The sequence below is a fragment of the Patagioenas fasciata genome, chromosome 19 (assembly GCF_037038585.1).
Source record: "Patagioenas fasciata isolate bPatFas1 chromosome 19, bPatFas1.hap1, whole genome shotgun sequence".
In the NCBI taxonomy this organism is placed as follows: Eukaryota; Metazoa; Chordata; class Aves; order Columbiformes; family Columbidae; genus Patagioenas; species Patagioenas fasciata.
Genome location: NC_092538.1, coordinates 12,819,005 through 12,830,338, shown reverse-complemented (window position 1 = coordinate 12,830,338; position 11,334 = coordinate 12,819,005). Strand labels below are relative to the sequence as shown.

The 11,334-nt window shown below is 45.8% G+C and overlaps 1 protein-coding gene across 6 annotated transcripts in view; it reads left to right on the top strand.

Moving 5' to 3' along the window:
* Positions 1 to 159: 159 nt before the first annotated feature.
* The window catches only part of LYRM9 (LYR motif containing 9), a 28,091-nt gene continuing 16,916 nt past the window's right edge, over positions 160 to 11,334 (top strand). For 2 of the 6 annotated variants that reach the window (XM_071817187.1, XM_065853089.2), the window contains exons 1-2: positions 355 to 661; positions 11,230 to 11,304. The gene's annotated coding sequence lies outside the window, so the exon portion shown is untranslated. Of the gene's footprint in view, positions 179 to 354; positions 662 to 5,246; positions 5,467 to 9,427; positions 9,470 to 11,229; positions 11,305 to 11,334 lie in introns of those variants that run through there. The other 4 variants (XM_065853090.2, XM_065853092.2, XM_065853091.2 and 1 more) reach the window with 4 other exon arrangements.

Below are 11,334 nucleotides of genomic sequence, written 5' to 3'. Positions count from 1 at the left end.
TCAGCCGAGTCCCGCCCACAAGGCCAGCCTTTTGTCCAATCGCAGCGCCCTATCCGATCCAATTAGCCAATGAGGAGAAACGAGAACCCGAAAAGGGGTTACTGGGCCAATAGTACTCGGAGGCGAGGCGGCGCCGTGATTGACAGCTCTCCTCGCGAGTGACGAGCAGCGGGAGGCGGTAAGGGAGCCGTTATTCGTCAAATCGCAGCGCGAGGCGCCGGGTGAGGAAGTTGTTCGTGCGCCCGTCTGCGGGTGGGCAGCTGGCCAATGGGAGGCGGGGAGCCGGCTGATGGGCGGCGGGAGGGGCCAATGGTGCTCCCGGGGCGGGGTGAGCTGAGGACGCGGCGGGGCGCGGGGGTCACTGTGGGCGCTGAGGGGCGCGGGAACCGGGCCGGGCGGAGCGGGACGCGACCGGGCCCGCGGCGGCTCTGTGCCCGCTCTGTGCCCGCTCTGTGCCCGCTCTGTGCCCGCTCTGTGCCCGCTCTGTGCCCGCTCTGTGCCCGCTGGCGTGGCGCTCCCGGCTCCCCAGGGCGGCGGAGGGGCCCTCAGGGCTGTGGTGCTCTGAGGAGCCCGCGCTGCTCCCGCCGGGGCCGAGCGGGGGAAGAGGAGCTCGGTTTCCTGAGGTAGATGTTTTTGCCTCAGCCCCGCTCTCCAGACGAAGGTGACTGTTAAGTGTGGATTTCACTAAAGAAGCTCGCCTAACTCGGTTAACGGAAAGCGAAACGTGCTTTGGGGTCGGGGACTGGCCTCGAGATGCGTGGGGGATCTTTTTGTTCGTTATTTTTCGGTGTGGATTTTTTCTTTGGTTTGAAGACCAGAAGGTGAAGCTTGAGGGCTTTACCTGAAGGGCCTGAGGGAAGCGAGGCGGGGCCGGCGGGAGCTGAGCCCGGGCTGCGCTCCGGAGGGGACCCAGGGCCGCGGGGGGAGGAAAACAAAAGAAAAGAGGTTCGAAGTCTCCTCAGCCCGTAGTTACCGTGTAGTTACCGTGTAGTTACCAGCGGGCACTGTAGCCGGTTCTCCTCCAAGTCTCTCTCTGAGGCTGCAGCATGCTCGGTAACACACTCCAAAGTCCTTTCCAATGTGACGTGTCAACCTAGGATCAAAATATCTTTTGTGGCTTGGCATTAATCTGCATGCTTGGGAATGCAGTGTGGTTCTTTAAAGCATAAGTATTCCCTAAAACATAGAGGTGAATAAAAAATTGACAGTTCTAACACTTTCCATTTACTTGTGTGAATGTTAATCATGCCTGATGAATAGTTTTACTTCACAAAATCTCCTAGTTATCAGAGCCTTACCCATGATGGTAGTAGAGTTAAGTTAACTGTGAGAGTGGCAAAGAGGTTTCTTCATATAATTAAATTGGGTGAGCAGTTCCAAAGGAAACGAGTGGCTGATGGTGGATTTGTAGATGCCCCTCCTATGGTTGAGCTGGCCACCTGTCCTTCCCCGCCTCTGGTTGGTGTCTGGATGGGGAGAAGGCCCAGAGCTGTGCGCTGAGGTTGGTGTGGGACAGTGGGAGTGGACACAAAGCACGCTGGGTGGGCCTGGCCCTGGGCAGTGCCCTGGGGAGCGTAAGGCTCTTCAGGCTCCCACACATTTTCCTTATGGACTTTTTATTTCTCTGTTATTGTGAGATGCTTCCAAGTAGTAAAATCAAGCATTTGCCTAACCATCTTTTTATGGAAACTTGGATTCTAAACGCATTTGCAGTTTAACGTCTCAGTGGTATTGTTCAAGTCCACATATAGAGTCTCATCTCAACTTTTTTTTTTTCAGTTAGATGTATTACTGAGTTAACTTGGTCTCATGTCTTTAAACAATTGATTTTTAGTAGAGTTTAATTTTTACTGGTGTGTTTGCTGCAGGTCATTCATCTTCAGCTGCATGTTGGGAAGAGAAGGGAAGGAAGACATGCTCTGTCTTCTTGCGTGTGGCCTGTAGCTGAGTTTATGGTTGTACACAAAGCAGAGTTTCTCCCCACACACCTTTGTCTAAACTTACTGGCTTCCTGTTGATTTGACATAGGGACTTTTTCTATTAGCTTTAGTAAATCAAGTCCATGGTGGCTTCATTTTTGGCTGTATGTGAGTACATAAGCATCTTGTCTTAGAAATACTCTAAAAGTGCCATTAGACTCTGTTGTGTAGATGCATTTTCAGCAGTGAGAGCAGAAGAAGTGAACTGGGTTGCAGTCCTGGCGTTGCACCAGTTTTCCTGGCAGCTCTTCTTGACTGGGCTACCACAAGCCCTGCTTTCCAATTTCCTCGTCTGTAAAGTGTAAATCTGGCAACCACATTATTTTTTTTATTTTAGTTTGACTAAATGCTGCAACCATATTATTCCTCTTTTATTTGCCCTTTGAAGTTGAACCAGCTCTTTTCAGTGAGGCGAGACTAGAGAGATGGCAGCTGAAGGGATACGCTTATCTTCTGCATCCATATGGAGTAATGTCAGATGCCAGTGTTGAATGACCCACCCTAACAAGTGTATCTTCCTTCCACACTGGGTTTGTGAACACTTTTAATTGGTGTCCCTGCCTTCTGTCATGCTGTGAAGTTTAAGACTGTCAGTTCTGCAGCTTTTTATGCACTTTGTGCTATGGAAATTAAGGGGGACAAGATCCAGTTGATTCGTACAGAGGTGTGTTTAAGGAAAAATCTTAAAATAACATTAAGAAAACATGAAACTTGCAGACAAAGTGCTCAACTTCTAATTGAGCCTTTGTTTCCTCAGAACAGATCTGTTACTTGAAGGCATTACCTATTAGTGATATGAATCACTGCTACTTGGAACAGGGCTGCAGAATTAATCGTGTCTTATTGTAAGTCGGTGCTTCCTTGTTATTTCGTGCCCCTGTGTAAGGAGCGTAAGTCTGCCGAGGGGGAGCTCGTTACAGAGCTGGCTCATGTAACTGTGAGCGAGAGTGTTCTGTGAGCAGTTCAGTGAGCTCGAGCTGCCTGATGAGTGAGTTGGCAAAATCTAACCACAGCAGTTTGAACCGGGCAGGTAGAGCCAGTGCTCGGGATCTGCCAAAGCCCGGGTTGATTGCAGCTCATTTGTCATCCCCAGTGATGCATGGAGAGATGTGATTGGTGACTACTGCTGATGAAACATGACAGATCAATTCTAATCTCTTGCTGGTGAAGACAGTTATTCATGGAGACATGCATCTGTCTCTTACTATTTTATTCACAGTAAGAGTGCTGTAGTGCAGGAGCAAGTGTGCCCTTCGAGTACTGAACACAGAACGCTGGTGTATCTGGATTTGTCAGGCACTCTTAGCTAATCTCATTTCAAAACTACATAAAAAAGTAAATATCGTGCATTAGAAGCACAGAGTACAGACTTGTCCCTATTTGAAAACCTACTATATCAAGTTTAGTCTCTTCTAACTCTTAAAAGATTGGGTTTTTTTCCCTTGGATTTGCCACTTGCTTTGCAGGGATATAATATTTTCAACAGCACTTTGCATAAGGGTAAGATGTGGAAGCCAATTTGTAATCAGCTGGTTCTATTTCTTTTATTCTCCTCATAGGTGTTTTAAACTTGAAATTCTCCACAAAAGATGGTGTTGCATTGCACAATATAAAGTGTTCTGGTCCAGTTCCAGACATAGGCCTGGTGGAGTTTTCTCTTGTACCACAAGAACTAGGTGAGAAAACAGGACTCTGAATATTAGAATAATTCTCTTGATTTCATGGCTGAGTATTGTGCATAAAGGTCCTTCAGCCCTGATGCATTTATGGATTTTTTTGTGACCCTTTAATGCAGGAAAAAGTAACATTAAGTAGAACAAAGCATAACAAAATGCTTGCACCGATTTGTGTGATCCACAAAAGGACTACTCTGAGCTGCACTGGTGATAGTTTATCCTGTGGGTGTTTGACAAGCCCACACATACCTTGATATACAAATCTGCAGATACAGTCCTCAGGATTTTATAACACCCTGGTAATATTTTATTCATAAATCCTAATGCTGAAGCCCTTAAGGTGTCATAAACACAGTGCCTGTGAATTTGAGGGGGTTTGGTTAGTCAGATAAATGTCACGATCTAAATTAAACTGTGGTCCTAACAAACAGCAGAATAAATGTTAATATACACAAAATATCTATAGGATCAAAATTCCCATTGGTGTATATTAATCCTTTTCTTTGCAAAGAATAATTTTCCAGAGTTTTCATCTTTAAAACCTTTTTTCTACAAAAGTGGAAAAGAATAAGCTAATCTATTATTAAATTCCAGCATGGAGCAGGAGGAAATAATATTTGTTTTAACTTGGATTATGCATAAAGGTTTGTCTGGTAAAAGTCTGGAAGGATGGCAGTACTTCCTCATGTAAGGAGGACAGGGTTCTGCTCACCTTGTTGCGTGATGGACCAATCCTGTCCCGCTCTGGGCAAGGTATTAATAAGAAGATAAGGAAAAAAATGAAGTAGTCAAACCAAGTGGATGACCCAGCCTAAGCTCGTTAGTTTGTCAGAAAAGTTGATCTAGATGAGCCTCATCTTTGTCTTTAAAGCAGCAGTGTGGGAACTCGGCCACTTCTTTGACGAGGCATTCAGGTGATGGGCTGGTACTCAGTGCACTGGACGCGCTGACCCGAGCTCCGGGCTGGGGGCCGAGGGGTGCGGTGGCAGATGGTGTCACCTGAGCCAGCGCGTGGCTGGGCTGCTGGAGATGGGCTCTGCGGGCGCTTTGCCGCTCCCTGGGCTGCCCGCCCCGTGCGGCCCTGGCCGTGCCGTCTGGGGGGTCGTGTTGCAGCTGGCAGCTTCACCCCAAGTTTGTTCAGTGCACTGTGCAGAAAACATCGAGGTCGTGATTAGCACTGGGGCATGAATTCCTCCCAGGCTGGCACCTCCGAACACTGAACACCATACCCTATGGTGCTTTCTAACCAGAAGTGTTTTCTTTTGAATTTTCTGAAGTAGTTCCTGAATTCTTTGCTCACTGCAGAGCTTAAGAATGAGCTTGGCTTTAACTGGGAGTGCTCAGGTGCTTGAAGTTGGTTTATAATAATTTGCCCTTTAAAGACTTTGGCCTGATTGTATTCTTCTTTCTGTCTCATTTTCCTTCTTGCTGCTAAACACCATTTGCAGGGGCAGAGAGGAGGCCTTTGTCCCCTGCGGCCTTTTGGAGAAAGTGACAGTTCTGCAGTTCTCTCTGTTCTCCAGTTCTTTACACCAGAAATGACCCTGCTGCTCTTTGTCTCCAGTGTTTCCTTTTATCCCTCTCCTGGCAGCTGCTCTTGCTCCGTTTTGATGTTGGAACAGCAAATGAACTCCCTCTGAAGCAAATGTCATTCCAGTAAAGATGGTGAAGCAGCAAGAAAATCATCTCTGTCTCTGAAGACTGAATTGGAGACCTTTGTGAATGGGATGTTCTTAAAATAGCTCCACAGCATCGCATCTTCCCTAGGAGGTGGAGAATTGAAAAAACCACCACAAGCCACTTGTTTTTGTGTGAGTAGAATCCCTAAATAACGTTTTTTAGAGTGGAGAGAGAAGCAGGCTGTTTACTTTTCCTCCACATTAAAATAGGTACAATAATATCCAAGCACTTTGCTTCTGCTATATCTTTTATTCAGTGATGGGGAGGGAGGACGGAGGCTAAGACACCAGTACTTTGGATTTTCTGGATTGTAGATTTAATCAGACTAGAAAATGCTGTTGCTTGGTGGTACTTTTGGGAACACCGTCTTTGAACCCGACTCCCTGCTCTGGTTGTTCCTCAGGTCGCTTTTCCTCCGTCATTGAGTCCAGTGACAACAAATTGAGCAAAGCAGTTGAGTTATTGGAATTGATTGTAGGCCCCTGTGAAGAGATTTGTTTGCAACATCATGGCTAATGGTCACTTTTGTTTCTTGTCCCGCATTCAGTTACACTGAAACAACGTCCTTGCAACAATTTGCCTTGTCAGGTTAGCTGTGTTTTGACCCCATATTCTCTGGGCGTGATTCAGCGGAGTTCTGGCTGGGAGGTTAAACCTTTAGGTTGCGAAGTTCTTGCAGGTGATGGTGTATCTGTAAATACCAGTGAGTTTTGTTTGCTCTAGCTTTATGATGGTAGCACAAAGTCCACCCTGATTCTGATTCCTCCACACACCCCCACACCTTTATTTCCAGTTTGGATAGCTTCTTAGTGCTTTTGCGTGTAATGACTAAGATCGTATGGCATAATAGCTCATAAATCCTTCACCATGTCAGAGGTCCTTGAGCGTTGTAATAGACCATATGCATTCAGTATCAAAAAGAGAACAATACATTGTGGAAACACCTCAAGGGTGATGTTGCAATTGCGGTCTGTGCAGCAGCACCGCTGCAGCGCGGCGGTGTTGAGAACACGGCTTCGACAGTGTTTCTGAGGTGTTTTCCTAATCCTGCTTTTTGACATGATCATATCCCTTTAAGGACTTTCTTTACCAGATCGATTCCTTTCCTACTAGGAGAACTAAAGCTTTTCAGCTGTCCATCCGATTTACCCTTCTGGACTACATTTCTCATATCAAGATAACCAGCAGCAATACTACCTGGGAGAGATTTGTATCAATTAGTTAAACATCACCAGTTTCTCTGGTATTGGTGGACCAGTGGGTTCTAAGAAAGCTGTTCTGTGAACAGTTATGGCTGGTGGGGGTTGTCTTTACTTTTTTGGTGAGGATTTTTGTTTTGAAATTCGTCTTCTACAAGGCTATTTGAAATATGTAATTTAGACAGCTGTTGAAAACCTGCAGGTTTACACATGTGCATGAAGAAATATGGGGTAGCTTTAGGCAGTTTTTGGGGTGCTAGTTGCCTACTCTCTTCAGTGGACCAGGCTGAATTCCAGGTGGCCTAAAGGCTACTGGTCACTTTTCTTTTGCCCTGTGGTCTTAATTATATTCCATTTAATTCACTGTAAAGGGAAGTGGGATGTAAATATTCTGTAAATGAGACTCTGGGGTGACATAGGAGCAGTCTGGCATTAAAAAGAAGGGGCTGCAGTCTGAAGAGAAGTGGTGTCTGAGATGACAGTCGCAGTTCAGCAGCCACTGTTGCAGCCCCATGTACCACTGCGTGTGGTGCGGAGGACAGGGCTCTTGTTCCAGCATGGACTAAGCCTCGTTTTTGCAGTGTGATGCCATGCTGCTCAGCCTGGTGAATCTATACAGCATCACAGTCTTCACTTCTGTCTTGCGTAAGCTTTTCTGAATCGCTTCTCCAAGTAGTTACTGTTACTTGTGTTCCTGTGGTTTAGCAGAGGCCTTGGATGCCATCAGCGAGCGCTGGCGGAGCCTTGGTGCCGTGCCCGTGCTGCCCCGCGGGCCTTGAGTGGGTCCCGCCGCTCAGCCCCGGGCTCGGCTGACTGCCGGCCTTCGGGTGGTGGTGTGCGCTTGTGGGCTGTTGTGCTTTTGGCTTGTGGTGGTGTTTTCTGGTTTTGTGTGTGTGTGTTTGTTGTTGTTTGGTTTTGTGTGTTTTGTGTTTGTTTGATTTTGGGTTTTTTTGTTTTCCCTGCATGTGAAGGGGCAGACTTGGTGAGAGCGAAGCACGTGCCAGTGTGTTCAAGCTCTGCAGCACCGCTCGCAGTCCTGCTGTCTGTCCAGCTCCTCAGCACCACTGACTGCCCAAGGTTAAGGAACTGGAGGGAAGCTGGTGCTCTATTGGTAATGTGAGTGGCAAACGTAATCCAGCAGGAAAGCAGGTTATTCCCCAGCTGGAATGCAGACCAGGCCTCAGTTAATCCCTCAGCCAGAGAAAGGTGGTTTTAATCTATTATGCATTTGGTTGTTTTTTCAGCACTGATACATCTGCAAATGCCAGAGCACTGTTAGGGTCTTTTCTCGTCCATTTCCCATAGGAGCAGATGTATCGGGAGGTGAAGCTGTTTTCAGTCAGGGCTCATCCCAAGTAGTGCCATAGGATCCTGTGAATTGCTCTGGGTTTACCCAGAGGTAAATGACAGTACAACGTGTCATTTTTAAAAACCTGCTCCTAGCTGCTTTAGGAATTTTTTAAAGACAGCTGAATTTCTTGTCACTGACATTCAAGACAAAACTAATTTGAGATGATTATTAGAGAAGGAAAACTAAAAGGACTAAATCGTATAAGAAGCTCATTAAAATGGAAACACTGAAATAACTGGGTAATTGGGCATTGATTCTGTCCTTGTCCCTTCACTCACTATATGGGCAGTTTTGTTTTACCAGTAAAATGTCTGCAGGAGCATCATCATTATTTATCGTGATTTTTTTCCTCTCTCCACGTTCTTCTGATATCCGCAAGTGTAGATCTGTTCTGTGTGTCAATCACAGTGAACACGGCTCCTTTCCGGGGTTCGGTGCGGGGTGCGGGGGGGTGCTGGTGCGGTCTCCAGCCCCGCGCGGTGAGCGGGGCCTGGGGCTGTGGCAGCGCAGCCCGTGCCAGATGTGCTGCGAGACAAAGGCGCTGCGGGCTGTCTGCTGCTGTGCTGCCACCGGCCGGGATTCAGACTGCCCAGCATTGCCCGCGGTTTCTGTTCTCAGAATGTGTGCAGGCACATCGTGATTTTTTAAAAGTATTCTGCACTGAAAATAATAATAGTGTTGGAATTTTGATTTTTTTTTTCTTTAGAGATCGATCCAATAAATTGATAATCAATCTGTCTTGCTGAGCGTTTGCCATTTCAGTCACTCTTGCTGTGATGATTCTGATAGGAAGCCGTATCTTTTCTTTGTTTTATGTTTTGGGTGATTGCTAGAATTTATATCATTGCATGCCCTGATTCTAAGACTCAGTTTATTATCAATGTAACTTTATTGCTTCTGCTCAGTATTCGTACTATAAAAATACAACTGCGTGAAGATTCACAGCAAGAAAATACAAAAAGCTGAACAAAAGATTTGAAATAATATTTGGAAATCTTCTCTGATCTCTAATTATCATAATGTTAATTGTGTCTTTCAGTCTTCAAACTGCCCTCCAGTCGGGAAAGCACATGCTTAAATCCGTTTCTATCCAGAAAATGCTTGAGCTTAATTTTAAGCATGTGCGTAAGTTATATTAGTTAAGTAACTCGTAACTATTTGCTGACATCCTCTCCAGTGTTAGACTGACTAAACGTGTCAGGACTGCGGTGTAAATACCGGGGTAAAGAAGATAAATACGGGTGTCAGTTTGGCTGTGAACCTATATCTGATCTTGACTTTCACAGCCATTTTTATGATGCAGAGTTGAAATCAGAAAATGATGGGAATTTCAACTAATTTTTTAATATGCTGAAATGTATTAAGTTACACAAAAGAATCCATATTATAGTAATCCTGCATATATACAGGCAAAGAGTACCCAGTGTGCGTGGCAGATGGTTTCAAAGGAAATCCTCGAGAGCTAGGATTAAAAAGCAATTTTCAGCAAGTTTAAAATGGGTCTCCATATTTGGGTCACAGATGTTAACTCTTTGGTTGCAGGCGGCCTTGCCGGCGACCGCGGCAGCGGCTCCTGGTGCAGAGGTGAGAGCGGGGCGTCCTGCTCCCGTCCCAGCAGACACAGCGCTGGACACACGGACACACGGGCGTACACAGCATGGGTGTGCGGCCGCGGGCTTTGTCTGCCCACCGAAGCAAGTTTACATAAGGGCAAACACAAACTGAAGAACAGAACACAAAGAATGATTTTGGTTTTGTTCTTCTAGGACTGCAAAGTTGGCATTTCCAAGGAGATATCCTTAATCACTGTTTATTCAAGTGTAAAGACTTTAGCATTTTTCCACTCCTTTTCGGATATGGCAAGCGTATCTGAGATATGATAATAAATATTGATCAGTCCAGACAGACTGAACCTGGGCTCCAGGTTGTGCTTGGCGCTCTGTCCGCACTCACAAGCGGAGAGAGAGCCCGGGGTTTCTCAGAGGGGTTTTAGGGGCCCACTAGAACTTGTCTGGGGTGTGTCTGGTGGGTTTGGTTTGGTTTTATTTTAAAGTGTATGCCCTGAAGTAAACAGTACCATGCAGAAAGTGACTGAGTGCAAATCAGCTTTGTGTTTTAAGCGCAAGAGAAGACACTGGGTTTTTAGTTGGTAAAAATAGCACAGCAAGGTGGAGATTATTGGCTTTAACTAATTTACACCAGCTAGTAAACGTGTTGGCGATGTAGTGCACGTTTGCGTTTGTGCTCCTTCCTATGCTTCTGGCAGTGTGAAGGGACCTCAAGCTCAACTTGAACAAACTTTGCTTTTAAAGACTCCTCCATTTCCAGTTAGACCTTCAGCAATGTTCATCACTAAACAATGGAATATGGCAACTGATACTGTTTGATTGTGTTCTCAGAGCTCAACTGGGTGTATTTTTGAATAGATTTGGAAAGCTTTCTGAGCAAAGGTGCCTGATGGTCTGCTCGGTGAATTACTGAGGTAGTTGCTGGGTTAGATTTCAGCCCGTGGAGAAGTTAATTGCACTGCTCTTTGGCTGTTGGGCTGGCTCCGTGTTAACAGCGAAGGACAAGGTACTTCAGAAAGGGCATGGTAAATATCCTGCTGGGATAACTAACTGCAGGTATAGCTACAAAATGTTAATTAACAATGCTGAATAATAGATGCTTTCTGCAGGACTGGTCTAAGGCAGAGATCAGACGACCTGCTTGCTATTCAGAAGAGAAAATTTTGATGGATGAAAATAATGTCCTAAAGCAGCTTTCAGTGTTCAGTTCTCATACCAAAGCTGGAGCGCTTCAGTGGACTCAGGACCGGCTTGTAGTTCAAGCTGAATGTGTCCCGCCAGGCCCGGTTTCCATCTGCTCCTCTGGCTGTGCGAGACCTGGCTTGGCGCCGGTGTCACCTGTGCGTCAGAACGTTCCTTTGGCTGCAGTAATCACTTCGTCTGTTCATTTGCAACAGTTGAGTCTCTGACAAATATGTAAGTCTCTATGATGAAATTATGATGTCACTGTAGAGAGCTCTGAACACTAGAAACTGTCCAAAGGAGTCAAATGCTTTCTTACCTGCAGGAAGTGTTGCAGGCTCAGTTCCACCGAGTGCTTTGGAATTTTTCTCTACTTATTGTTGTAGTGCATATTTATTAAAAAGTGATTTTTGAGTAGATTACTGAAAGCAATAGCCTACTCATATCAAGACTGTGAATTAGTGTTTAATGTACCCAGTTAGACAAAGTGAAGTCTTATGTACTGATGCATTGTGGTATAGATGGGCTTCTCTGCACCTCTTTGAGCAGTGGGTTGAGGAGAACCGGGTAATGAAAATTGATTCTTCTCTGCAGGTCTCTCTCGGTTACTGTTGGACTTCGACAGACCTGCTCTGGGAAGATAATTGAAGTTCCTTGGCTCCGAATGCTGTAAGTGATTTTTTTGTTGTTCTATTGAAG